The 5,317-nt window shown below is 36.4% G+C and overlaps 1 long non-coding RNA gene across 2 annotated transcripts; it reads left to right on the forward strand.

The window, feature by feature from the left end:
* Positions 1-2,164: 2,164 nt before the first annotated feature.
* LOC127119904 (uncharacterized) lies at positions 2,165-4,053 on the forward strand. Of its 2 annotated transcripts, XR_007802933.1 has the most exons (5): positions 2,165-2,454; positions 2,607-3,184; positions 3,289-3,530; positions 3,638-3,688; positions 3,797-4,053. It is a non-coding gene; the product is annotated as an uncharacterized LOC127119904 (long non-coding RNA). The 2 variants fall into 2 exon arrangements; XR_007802932.1 differs by having other exon boundaries at positions 3,638-4,053.
* The last annotated feature ends 1,264 nt before the right edge of the window (positions 4,054-5,317 follow it).

Raw genomic sequence — 5,317 nt, forward strand, 5'->3', positions numbered from 1 at the left:
TCTGATAACTAGAATTTCACGTAGTTCAGCTCAAAAATGACGTATTTGTTTGGTTGTTTTTACTGAACAGTATTGAGGTTCGTGTGCTACTGTTCACTTTCTTATATACTCTATCATGGGAGCGGAAAGTATTTGCTTGTTTGCGGTAAAGTGGATACGCTTGGTTCGCACTCTAGTAATTAAAGATTACTTGCTCGCACATAGACGTCTAAGCTTCATTCATGGTAGAACAGAAGTAACACGTCCTTTTCGAAAGGTTTTGAATAGAGTGCACTAAGGCAAAAAATGATTTGATTTGTTGGGGTCGATTTTATGCATGGAGACGAGCATTAGACCCTTGGCTAGATACAGTCAACGGTCCAATAACTCGGGAGTTGAGAGGACAATGTTGTCCTAACCACTCTTTTTCGTCCAAAAAAGAGATTTGAATTGTGAAAATAATTTGGCAAGTCTATTCTTCGGAACTTAGAGGGAGACAAGTCTCTAACCCTTGACTAAGTACGGCCAACGATCAAAGTACTTGGGAATTGAGAGGACAATGAAGTCCTAACTATTCTTTTTCATCCTCATAGAACATAGATCTAACTTGTTTGAATCATTAGATGTTTTAAGGGGGAAAGACAAGTGTCGGGTCCTCAGGCTAGGTACGATCGACAACCCAATTAATCAAATGTTGTGTACAAACATGTACACCCGATTTGGCATTCCAATTTGTTATGAAAGTAGTTTTGAAAAAGGAACTTGACGTTGAATCAAGCGTTTGAATTTATTATGAAAATAGTGAGTGAAAAATGGAGGTGAGAGATATGATGAAGGTTGAGAGGAGAATGGAGAAGAGATGTTAAAATTGATCATGGAGTGGATGAGGGATAGTTGATATTGGATCAAGTATTCACGTTGCAATGGTGTGAGTTTTATTTGGAAAACAACTTGACATTGAATCAAGTACCTTTTGTTTCTTTTGAAATGTTTTGGTTTATCGTTTTATATTTTATCTTGGTTATTAACATGCATAGTAAACTAACTAGGAAGAAATAAATCTAGGTTATTACATGATTAAGGGGAGGGGGAACATTTAACCCACAATGGGGGGATCTACACAATACAATCTAAATGCATGAAGGGAAAATACAAGTTATAGAATATTAACTATGTACCATGCCTAAGGCATACAAGTGACATGGTACTTCAAACAATAAAAAGTTATTGAATAAAACGAAATGGTTAGGAGCATGGCTAGCTAGGAGTGAGCTTGCATCTCCATGCCATATGTGGCAACACAAGGTAACAAACGAATTAGCATGAGATAAAGTCGAATGAATGTAAATGAAGCAACAATATGTAAGTATGTAAAATGGTTAAAATCGATTCAAAAGGTAATGGATTAATCAATGAGAAACATTCAAAGATCTACCCTATGATCACGACAAATGGAATTAGACATACAAAGTATTCATCACCTAAATTGAAATGGGATTTTCAATTTAATCAAAATGATCATAAAACAACGAATCGATTAAATGGACAATTAAAGTGAATATTAATTCAAAAGGTTAAATCTACCTAAACCTGAAGTAGAATCACAATCAATCGAATGGGAAAATTACCAATCCAAATTCAAGAATTGAACCTAATGGACACGATCGCACAAATTGAATTGAGTGGAAATTTAGTCTAAAGTTTAGTCATGAAAAAATCAATATCTAACTATCTTAATCCACACAAAATCCACAAAATGAAATAACCAAAATCTAATGACGAAAACCTAATCATAACATGGTTAATCATAGAATATTAATTCTGGAAAATTAAGAGGAAACTAAATCTAATCTAAAACTTGAGTAAACCTAATTTCTAATTAACTATAGGTAATGAATAAATTAAAATGAAATTAAATCCTAATGTCTAAAATCAAAACTCAAGAAATTTACCTAATCTTAACAAGGACAAGATAAAAACAATCTAATCAGCTGGATCTTAGCAAGATAAAAATAGTTTAATTAGGCTAATCATGGATTAATGGGGTTTTAATGACGGTTAGCATGAACATTAGGTTAGGGGTGTGGGAAGTGATTGGATGGGTAGATGGATCACGAACTGACCTGTTGCTTGGGCCAAAGGCCCAAGTATTCAAACACCAAAAATAGGGTTGCATAAGTAATCAAGAACATGCTCTCACGTTCAAATAGAGCAGCGAAAATGTTCGTTTCAACGCGCGAGATAAACTCACCGTCAATGCCGAACTCGGTGGCACGCGAAATAAACGAGAAATTCCACTACGCTTCTATCCGTTTCTCACTTCGTATCGTTGTTGTTGTTCGATTCGCTATGGACCGTTGACGACGGAGATTCAGATTTCACGGTATTATGTTCTGAGATGGCGGGGATGCTTCCATGGTTGCGAATCGATTCGGTCGATGATGAAGCCTTAGTTCCCGTGGGTTTATTTTCTAGGTACCCTCCAGCTTTCCTTTTCCTATTTCCAATGCGTGCTTCTTCTTTTCTCGATCTGCTTCTGTTGCTTTTCGTTTTCCCCCGATTTTCTTGCATTTTCTGCTATCTGTCTTATGAGGAGTTGTTGATAATTTCCTTCTGAATGGTTGTAGATTTTTGGTGGTTTTTGAAGGAGGTTGGGGTTTGGTTCTGGATTTCGGTTTAGAAGGTTCTCTGTGTTTTGTGGCCTGAGTTACTATTGAGGGGTTGAGCGTGGTAATGAGTTACTCATGATTGATTTCGGTGATGGAAGGGGTGAGGTTGGAAGTTGAGGTTGGATTGAATTTCTTGACGTATTGGTTCTGCAGAGGAGGAGGTATCGATGGGGATTGAAGGGTTTTTGGGGATTGAAGGGTTTTTGGGGATGGAGAGTGAATACCTGTTGAATGATGGTGAAGATGATGGAAAGGGTGAAGGTGGTTTAGAAGAATGAGGAGAAGTCTGTTGCAGGGTGAAGAGTTGTGCTTTTATTGAGAAGTTTTTCTCAGGTTTTGAAATTCGGTCAAGTTGGTGGTTACAGGAGTTATTGAGTGGGTTAGAAGTTGGTTAGATTCAATGATAGTTGGCGACAGTTGGAATTGGTTAGGCGGTTAGGACGGTTGAAGACAGTTGGAATTCAGTTCAAGTTTGTTTTGACAGTTGCCGGATCTGTTTTGGTTGTCACAGTTGGCTTTTTCAATTTCTGTTAAAGGTATTGTTGCTTCTGTTTTAAAGAGGGGGGTTCTTGAATTCATTCCCTTGCAGGATGTATTAGAAGGTGTTTTATTATGGCAGTTTTTTTGTGAATTTATGCAGGTTTTAGGATTGAAGAGTTAATGTTTGTTGTGGTTGCCTGTTTAGAATCGGTTGTGGCAGTTATGTTGAAGGGATGATCGAGGTTGAAGTTGGGAGGAGTCTTTGTTGAAGAATTTGGTTTCGATTCTGTTAGGAGCTTGGTTGAAATAGTAGGTGATTTATGCAGTGTTAGGCAAATATGAATGGTGGTTAGAGTGTTGTTGGCTTCAAATTTCTGTTACATTCTGTTTTCGATTTTCCAGGTATTCTGAGACCTTCTTCTTATTCTTGCAGTTCTATTTTCCTTTTCCTTTGTGTATTGGAATTTCACTTGTTGTGTTTTGACACGTGGTCTCGTTTTGTTCTGCAGGTTTTTGGTTGTTTGTTGCGGTTGCTGCAACTGTGGGAAAAAGGTTGCAATGTAAGGATAATTGTTTGGATAACTAGGATAGGGACATTAGAACTTATTGCTATGGGTTAAATCACTTGGATTTTATTACATGTTATTTTATTTTGGATTTCTTTACAGGTTGACATCAATCGGGCTCCTTGGTCATGGAATTACTCGGTGGTTGTCTTACGGTTAAGCGGAATCGGGCTTTGGATTTGGCTTGGATTTATAGTTGTAGGTTTTATGTAATGTTGTAATGTATTTTTATTTGGAATTTATTGTTGCGTAGAATATTTGTAATGTGCCTTTGGAAGATGGCCATTATAATGTAATTTTGGATTGAAGTATTGTATGGTTTAAAGGGAAATTTGAATGAAAAACTAAATTTGGTTTAATGGCTTTACGCAACTGCGGTTATGCAGTTTTGCTGTTGGTAACTGTAACACTCGTTTTGCTTTTGAATGGAGCCTTATTGAGTAACCTTTCATGATACTATCAAGTAATAATTCAATACCAAAACAGTTGCTCACACGGGGCCATTTCTCAAAACAAACGGCGATGCCTCTTCCACCAATTTCCGAACATACTCCCCTGATAATTTCTCAATTTTTCATGTGGCCTTAAGCATCTCTAATGGGTATTCATTTTTACAAAAACGGTAAATGGATAATGAATTGGATATGGATTTGGTTGCAAAAATAAATGGATATTGATTATGGATTGAAATATGGATTTTTGTATTGGATAGTGGATTTAGGAATTGGTTTTAAGAATAGCACTTGGTTTTAAGAATTGGATTTAAAGTATGGAAATGATAAAAAAAATTGATTAAAAAATATGAAAATGATTAAGAAATGATTTTGGTTAGATGGTTGACCAAAAGGTCAACAATGGACCAAAAGTCAACTTAGGTAAAAATGTGTATTTTCTTGTGGAATGAATGTGGATATGACTGAAAAGCCCAACGTTCTTAAACCAAATAAAACATGTCAATCCAAGACTCAAAATCCAATTAAATTTGAAATTCTGGTATCAGATATGAGATGTCGAAGGTAATGTCACGACACTAATATCTGAGTAAAACAAACAGGATAAAGATAAAGAATAGTAATGCAAGAGACACAAGCAATTGTTAACCCAGTTCGGTCCAACTCACCTACATCTGGGGGCTACCAAGCTAGGAAGGAAATCCACTAAATAGAATCAGTTCAAAGACTCTCCGTACACTTCAACAAGTTACAGTCTTTTTCACCTAATCTCTACCCGTGTAATTTCTACCTAAGCACTCTTAGATATGAGAACCCACTTACTTCCCTTCAATCACACCTGTGATTTTAAACAACAGTTCCTTGTGAAAAGAAGACACTTTTCAATAACACACACTTGATTTTACTTCACAGTTTCAATCAAGTAGACACACACTTGGTCTTGCTTAACAACTTTGATCAAGTAGACACACACTTGATCTTGCTTAACAGCTTTGATCAAGTAGACACACACTCTTGCTTACAAGCTTTGAGTGACAAATTACAACCCACAAATCAGACCAATTCAATCATCTATGGATGAATTGAATGGCTTACAAGTCTCACGACTAAACAAGACACAAACCCTTGCTCTCTCTCAATATTTCGCTCAGTATTGGTTGTGTGTCAAATC

This window comes from Lathyrus oleraceus, chromosome 2, assembly GCF_024323335.1.
Source record: "Lathyrus oleraceus cultivar Zhongwan6 chromosome 2, CAAS_Psat_ZW6_1.0, whole genome shotgun sequence".
NCBI classification, from domain to species: domain Eukaryota; kingdom Viridiplantae; phylum Streptophyta; class Magnoliopsida; order Fabales; family Fabaceae; genus Lathyrus; species Lathyrus oleraceus.